General features: G+C 37.8%; 1 long non-coding RNA gene across 1 annotated transcript; it reads left to right on the top strand.

Annotated features, from left to right (window-relative positions):
• Nucleotides 1-1,927: 1,927 nt before the first annotated feature.
• Nucleotides 1,928-7,196, top strand: LOC148114645 (uncharacterized). Its single transcript, XR_015732871.1, has 3 exons — nt 1,928-2,093; nt 4,003-4,150; nt 7,160-7,196. It is a non-coding gene; the product is annotated as an uncharacterized LOC148114645 (long non-coding RNA).
• Nucleotides 7,197-8,769: the final 1,573 nt, after the last annotated feature.

Below are 8,769 nucleotides of genomic sequence, written 5' to 3'. Positions count from 1 at the left end.
ATCTCAGGGGTTGCCACAAAGAAGAGGGAGTCAAGGTATTTTCCAAAGCACTTGAAGACAGGACAAGAAGCGATGGATGGAAACTAATCAAGGAGAGAAGCAACCTAGAACTAAGGAGAAATTTCCTGGCAGTTAGAACAATTAATCAGTGGGACAACTTGCCTCCAGAAGGTGTAGGTGCTCCAACACTGGAAGTTTTTAAGAAGAGATTGGACAACTATTTGTCTGAAATGGTATAGGGTTACCTGCCTGAGCAGGAGGTTGGACTAGAACAGGGGTGTCAAATTCGCATCTTCATAGCAGCATCACGTGATGTATTTTCCCCCTTTGCTAAACCAGGTGGGGGTGAGGCCAGCACATGATGCAACCGGCCCATGGGCTGCGAGTTTGACACCCCTGGACTAGAAGACCTCCAAGGTCCCTTCCAACTCTGTTATTCTGTTCTGTACTTATAAGAATATAAATAATAGAAGAAAAGTCACCAGCAAAATGCTTTTGATCCACAAATCCTAACGAGCATCAGCTGGCTCTCATACCCTGTTTTCCCCAAACTAAGACATCCCCTGATAATAAGCCCAATCAGGCTTTTGAGAACATGGCAATAAGGCCAAGCACTTATTTCAGGGTTCAAAAAAATATAAGACAGGGTCTTATTTTTGAGGAAAAACGTTATTGCTCAAAGCATGTTCTTAATGAAGTCATCTAGATCTTCTTTTTTTTTCAAATCCTGTCCCAATTATTAGTTTTATATTGTTTCAGAGCAGTTTTGGGCAGAAATTCCGAGCATGATTCTGCCAGATCCTGGTTATTGTGTCATTTTAAAATATATGCAGATGAATCACTTTGGCTAGAGATAGATAACAATGTTTTGTTTGTTTAAAAATAGTTGACAATAGTTGTCAGAAAAACAATTGCTTAAAATTTCCTCTGACCAGGGGTGAAATCCAGCAAGTTCTGACAGGTTCTAGAGAACCGGAAGCGGAAATTTTGAGTAGTTCAGAGAACCGGTAGTGGAAATTTTGAATAGTTTGGAGAACCTGCAAATTCCACCTCTGGCTGGCCCCAGAGTGGGTGAGAAGGGAGATTTTGCAATATCCTTCCCCTGCCACACCCAACAAGCCACACCACGCCCAACAAACCCCACCCACAGAACCGGTAGTAAAAAAAATTTGGATTTCACCACTGCCTCTGACCCAAGTTTAATCAAAAGAATGAAAGCGGGCAAAACATTCAAATACACACACACACAAAAAAGACACATCAGGCAACAAGGTAGAATAAAACAAGGTATAGTCTAGAAACAAAAAAATAAAACATTTTGTTGAAACTGTTTTATTTTTATAATTTCATGGGAAGTCAGTGAGGGATAAGCCTATTGTCAAATCTCATTTCCATGTCTGCTATTATAGAGGTGCCACATTGGCTGGCCAAGTAAATTCGATCTTTCTTGGCCCACGTTTTTACAAAACAACTCACATAAAAACAAGGGGTAAGTTGCTGGTCAGATGTTGATAGATGTCAATCTCGTCTCCTTTCCATTGCTACAAGTTGGCTTCCTCTGCCTGAAGTATGGATGATTCTTGTGGTTAGCTGCTCACAACTAACAACCAAACAGGCACATAGGAAACTGGCAGATTCTGAGTCAGATGATTGGACTATTTAATCAAGAATGTTTGATGCTGATTGGCCACAATTTTTCTGGATTTCCTCTTAGTGTGTTTCCAGCCCTATCTGGAGATGTGAATCTTTTGGCCTTTCCCTTTGTAAAGCCTGTCTTGAGTCATGCCTCCTCCATATTTCATAATCTAAGACATTTGATCTCTGTCTTGCATTGTGGAGCATTTGTCATCATCTTGCATAGAAATTAATTCATTGTTGATTTACTTCTGCCTGTTATGATTCATTAGCCTCACAAGCCTCTACTGGCCAGTCTTAAGGATGTTGTAGTCTTCCTATTTAATTGTTGCTGCTTTTCTAATTAGCTTTCATCGGTGGACTGCAAAGACATCACAAATAGTAGAGAAGTAACTACAGTAGAATATTCTTCAACAGAAGCTGGTCAAAATCAAGTCCATAGATAATGCAAGTATTAGGTGAGTACAATCATTATTCTGAAAAATCTGGAAGAACCTGAAAGTAGGGGAGGTGTCCTGTCTATTTGGTTGTCTTAGCATTGTTCCCTTTTAAGATTACATTGGATCGTAAGTGGGAACATTTATTGCAATCTTCCTCTTACATGAAAGAAATTCCTGGCATGAATTTTGAACTAATAAATGCCCTTGGAAAAATGCCAGCTTTATAGGGAAAAGAGGTAGTACATGGCACTATTAAGAAAAACACGAAGAAGAATCCTCCAATGGGAAATCTAATAAATGTAATGCCATGCTGTAATAAAGAGCACTTGAAAATGGATGAGGTATAACAAAATTATTCATAAAGAGAAATAGGAAAAGATGTCATGCTGGGTGGTTACATGCAGTTAGATGGAGCACTAACAAGGTTATCACTGTGAGAAAAGTGCTGGTGTGTTCAGTGATGCTCCCTTAACAAGCACAAAGGGGAAGCAATGTTTTCCCTCCCCGAATAGGAATGTTGAGAGTTTAGAGCTGTGCTAAATCCTGATATTCTTTATAATAATTCAGGCCCAAGTGGCATTAGAGGCCTATGTATGTTAAGAACATAGAAAATTTCCTTTCAAATTGTTTGATATCTGGCTTGTAGTACAAATGTTTTCCCTCTATTATTTTAGTTTCTTGATTTCATGCTATGGGATGCATTGTGTAGAATTATAAACAATACAATGTCTGGGCTATTGATAATGTCTCACTTGCTCTACATATATAACTTTTTTCCTCTCTAGTCCTGATACTCTTACTTCCTGGCTTCAGTTTCTGCCAAACTTTCCTACGAGCATCTCGGACTGAATGTAAAATGTAATAGGACAGAAAATTCTTACTTCCAGGATTCTTGAAGGCAGAATATAATTGGGGAGGGGGGGGGAAGCAAACAAATGACACCATTAGCTTCATAGATGCATTGTTCACAATGTGATCATTTTTATCTTTCAATCTTCCCTTTCCTCTTCTATCTTCCATTGGTCAAGGTATTGCCAGAGCATTTTTTATCCCCTTTCAAATTATCCCTTTGCCCTTTCTCAAATATTTTGCTTGCCTTTTCTTGCCTGGATTTTAATAAGTTAGTAATCTTCTTAGTAGTGTCATTTGCTTCCCTTTTCCTGTGACAGAATCATATGGCTCTCTGCGTAGGTCTCTGCATTTCATCATTCCTCTTCTCCTCCTCCTCTACCCTCCCTTTTTTCATTTTACAATATATGCAAAATTTCACAATCAGATGCAAATCAGTAACCATTGAGTTCGGGAAATGTAGAACATCCGTAGACATTTCGAGAGGGTTGTTATTCTTTAAAAGTTGGATAGAAAAGAATGGAGTTAAATAAATATATATGCTAGTGACATATTCACACCAAGTAGTCCACACCAAGCACATTAAATGGGGAAATCATACAGTATAAAGTTGCATCTCTATCTCTCCCTCTCTCTGCCTCTCTCTTTCTATCTTCTTCCTTCCCTTCCTCCCCCTCCCTCTCTCTTTCTCTTTCTCTCTCTCTGCCAAAACAATAAGAAATACAGCACTTATGCCAAATGCATGTATAGGATAACAAATAAAATGTGGATGGGTGCCTTCCTCAAAAGTATCTTGAAGATCATTTCTAATTGTTGAAACCCTTGAAAATAATGAAGCCATTTGGATGTTATGCAACATACACTCACATATACTGTATGGAAGTAAAAATGGTATTATAAACTTTATACTGCTATAGAAATCTGTCTTTGATAGATGAAGTGTTTTTAGGATTCATCAGATAAAAACGTAAGAAAAATTTTTCAAGCAACTAATACATTTGGTAGTCAACTTACCTCCTACTTTTATACATAAATATACAAAACGAATACGTTTTCATGAAATTATCACTGTCCATAGGAAATGTTTCTAGGCCTTTCAGTGGAAGAATAAGATGAAGAGCACATGCTATAAATAACAAGTAGATTCTAATGAACATGCGGGAATTTGGTTTGCTGTGCAAGCAATTATATGAAAAACGTAGAGGGAGCAAAGCTGCTAGAATAAGGTTAGCATTTGGTATCACTTGTATAATAAACATTAAGGATCATCACAACTGCAGGCAAAACTATGTTCTAGTACTTATTATTTATTTATTTTGTTGTTTTGTTGTGTTTTGTTGTGTTGTGTTGTGTTGTGTTGTGTTTTCTCCCACCTACTTGTTGCTCATTCCAGACAGGCAGTGGACATAAGAGGCAATAAAATCAAGACTTTTTTCCCCCACCGGCAAAAGTCTGTTGTTATATGTTTGCAACATCTATCGATCTGCATACTAATGATGGGAAGGTTATCTCTGAACTAACGAGCATCTTAAATGTATCATATATCTATTCTTCTTGCCCTTGGTAAAATTTTATCCTAGCAATGGAATTTATGGAATATAAATATCTTGGAAAAGGAGTAACAGCTATATTTTCCAATATAAGCATCATTGAATTTGATTTGTAATAATAATTATAATGAATATAATACATTAATGGCAAAAGGCAGCTTTACTTGGAACAGCTTACATCCTGCAACTGTATCTTTAACAACAGCATCTGCCTATCCCAGATCCTTGGGAAGGATTCACTAAGTGGATAAAAATGCCAAAGCCCATCTAAACATCTGGTTGACTGTGCTTCCAAACATCATCATAATAAATTCAAAAACATATGGAACACCATTTGCACATCATCAGTCAATTGCAAAAAGCCACTTTACTTGGAACAGCTTGCATCCTGCACCGATATTTTTTAATATTATTAAACAATGTCTGCCTATTCCAGATCCTTGAGAAGGATTCAATAGGTGGACAACAATGCCAAATCCAGCCTAAACATCTGGTTGACTATGTGATTAATCATAATAATATCATTGTCTGTGGAGTCTTCGGTGCTCTGTGAGCTTGGTGGTTTTCTTGCAGATGTTTCATTACCAAACTAGATATCAACATCAGTTCAACCCTGAGCTACAAATATTCTCCTCTATCAATATCATCTTCCAGCAGGACCTGTTTCCATGGGCATTGAACATTGTAATGAACTATTAGCACATAGAAGCTGTTTATTATAGGCTTTGAAAGCTTTAGTCATTGGCATTTAATAAATATCAAGTTTGCTTTCTGGAAGTTACGGAAGACATTGATATGTAGGTATTGCAATCTTCTTCAGTATATGGCATGGTTCAGGGGTAGGTTCTACTTACCTTTATTACCGGTTCGCATCGCGCCCGCATGCACAGATCACCTATGATGACGTCCGGGTCAGTGGGCAGAGCCTCCCACCAGTTTTACTACCGGTTCTTGCGAACCGGTCCGAACTGGGGGCAACCCACCACTGGCATGGTTGTCATCAGATAGCTCATAAGCATTGACCTTTAGTGATACTTTTTAGTAAGATAGAGAAGGTGCAGATTATGTTACAAGCCTTAGTCCTGTTCATGCCACCTGCAGCATTTTCCACTATGATAAAGAGAATACCAGTCAGGTTTTGGTAGATTTTGGATAGTATGCAATGAACAAAAGCCAAAACTTACCCCATTCATGCTCACTCTATTCTACTTAAATTAGGATCTCTAATCCAGAAATTGCATTGCAAGTCAACATGGTATTGCCCATAATTCACAGCAACTCAGTGGCACAGGCCTCATCCTCATTCAGTACATGCTAATGTCCACTATTAATATTTTCTTAGCGGAATAACACAGCCATTGAAATTGTAGCTCATGTATGACTATAAAAACAACTATAAAAACAAGGTTTATTTATTATTTATTTATTATTTAAATTTTTATACCGCCCTTCTCCCGAGGGACTCAGGGCGGTGCACAGCCACAATAAAACACACATATCCATAAAATTTAAAAACAGTTTAAAAACATATTAAATAATTTGGCCCCTATATTAATAAAATGTCTGACATTGGCTTGTTTTGGTTTCTTAGGCTTTTATAAGAATTTATTGGCCCATGAATACACCCTCAAATTTTATTTTATTTTATAATATATTTTAGTATTTTTGATTGCATAAAGTTTAACTATAAAAACTATAGTTTTTCATTTTTCCACAACAGCAACTATATGTGGTGGTTTGGGTTGAGAAAGAGTAACTATCTATCTGGGTAGAAGTCAGGGGAGAAATCCAAAATTTTTTCCTACCCGTTCTGTGGGCGTGGCTTGGTGGGCATGGCAGGAGAAGGATATTGCAAAATCTCCATTCCCACCCCACTCTGGAGCCAACGAGAGGTGGTATTTGCTGGTTCTCCGAACTACTCAAAATTTCTGCTACCGGTTCTCCAGAACCTGCTGGATTTCACCCTTGGTAGAAGTTCTCTTCAATCTTGCTGCTCAATGTGATAAGGTGGAGAATTTGGATTCTGTCTATAATCTCAGCCACCCTTGGTACGCAATACATCAAATAATTACACAAAATCTGTTTTAAATTAGGAACCTAGGAAACAATTTAGATATTTAAGATATTTAGAGTTGTTCAGTCCCAAACTGCATCATGCAGTGGCTGAGTTGCTGGGTGGACATGGCTACAACCTGAGAAGATCTCTGAGGGTTTTGTTTTTTTTTTAAAACTAAAATTGGCCATTGGGGATCTTTTTTCCCTTGAAGGTTACAATTTAATTGAAGTGTCAAGACAATTCAACTTGTATTAGGATTCCCTGCACATTTCTGTAGGTTTCTGCCAGGTTAGTTAAAAAAAAAATATTTACTGGTCTGAGCCTCCAACCTAAAAATGATCCCACAGGATTTCCTCAGCTTCTTCCATCATCACAGAACTAACCAGATTTATAATAGGTGCAATATGCTAATTGGATAACTGTGACAATATTCCAATAGATTTAAGCCATTTGTTTTTAAAATATTGTAACTTCCCTTCCCACAATCACTTCCTAGTTCTTTTTCTATTTCTTGAAAAGATAAAACATTGGTTGAAAAGTTTATTTTTAAGAAAAGGGCTGGTGTCACCTAAAGCTTTCCTTATTTCCTGTACAGAGTTTTAATTATTCACACCCCATTCCCTTTAAAGGTTGCTAGTGGGCCAGGCTGCAAAAAAAAAAAAAAAAGGATTGTACAGAGGCCAGACTCAGAACAAGGTATGAATTTACTCCTATTCTGAAACTGTTAGCAAGGCCTAGTTTTAAAATATCTACTACAGACATAAAGCTTAATGATGGTAATGATGATAGCTGGGGGCTAACTCTTTCCAACTTCCCCTATGCACTTTTGCCATGGCTGTGGTTAGGAAGAAAAGAAAGGAGGAGAGAGTAAGTAAGTAAGTAAGCTATTTTTTGATTATTTTTATTTCTTCTAATTGTGTTTTTATTTTCTGTAAGCCACCTAGAGTCGCCGTGAGCAAGTAGGCGGCTATATTCCTAAAAGGAAGGAAGGGAGGGAGGAAGATTTCTACTTGCATGCTCATATAATGTATTTCTGGCTTATTCATTTGTCCTGGCTTAGGCAACCACTCATCCACACACCTTCCTTGTCTAGATCTGAGCTGTCCGTTTGGGAGGACATGTCCTCACAAGTGAACCTTCCTGATGAAGCCTCTCCCTCAGTCTCTTCAAGCAACATCAGAAACCAGCAGTGAACCAGCAGGAAAATTGTGTTTTTCAAGGGACAAACCCTCTTACATGAGCAGAGTGTCCCAATTTTTGATGTAATTTAAGAATAATTCATACATGAAATCAGAGCTTAGAACATGGGTGGAGAAGAGAATCCAAAGGGTTATAATATTCTGCTCTTAAATGATGTTAATGAACAAGGCTTCAGGATGAGGAAGTGATCTTTGCTAACTTCCTTTTCAGCACAGAAAGGCAGAATCTTACTCAGGACAGAAACAGATTGTTCCCTTCCTTCTTGGTCACAAAAATAAGGCGAATTGAGAGGTGGGGAAATCCTTAACCTTATGGGTTTATAAGTCACAAATTTCCCATGCTGGCTTCAAGTTGTGTCAGAAACATTCCGAAGAATTATATTGACACCATCAACAACACCATCTTATATTAGATGGAGATCATCTTGTACTTCCCAAAGTGGAAAATTATGTAGCTCACCAGATAAGGTTGGTGTACTACTATTATTAGATATATCTACTTTTTTTTTAATTTGATTTATATGCCGCCCTTCTCCGGAGACTCAGGGCGGCTTACAATGTGCTCAGCAATAGCCTTCATCCTTTTGTATATTTATACAAAGTCAGCTTATTGCCCCCACAACTGGGTCCTCAATTTACCTACCTTAGAAAGGATGGAAGGCTGAGTCAACCTTGAGCCTTGGCGAGATTCGAACCTGCAGTAATTGCAGGCAGCTGGTCTTAATAACCAGTTTAATAACAGGGTGCCTTAGACCACTGTACTACCAAAGCTACCAAAGCTCTTGACTTTTGCATGATTTACTTAAATTTTTTGGGGAAAAATAATGGCACTGAAATCATCATTACAGACATCTAAAAATAAAACCAAACTCTCTAACCGGCAGTAACTTTAATGAAGAACTTGGCTTTGCAGAGAAATAAATTTGTCTAGTTGGTTTGGTTTAATGTAGTCAGAAGTATGTACAAATAATTCCAGAGAATTATGCATTGTAAATGGAGAACCTCTGTAGTGTTAATGAAAGTGTTAACATCTGGATCTC

Source organism: Pantherophis guttatus, chromosome 3 (genome assembly GCF_059756535.1).
Source record: "Pantherophis guttatus breed Tessera chromosome 3, ASM5975653v1, whole genome shotgun sequence".
Taxonomy (NCBI): domain Eukaryota; kingdom Metazoa; phylum Chordata; class Lepidosauria; order Squamata; family Colubridae; genus Pantherophis; species Pantherophis guttatus.
Note: the sequence above shows the minus strand (reverse complement) of the source record. Positions and strands in the feature narration are given on the sequence as shown.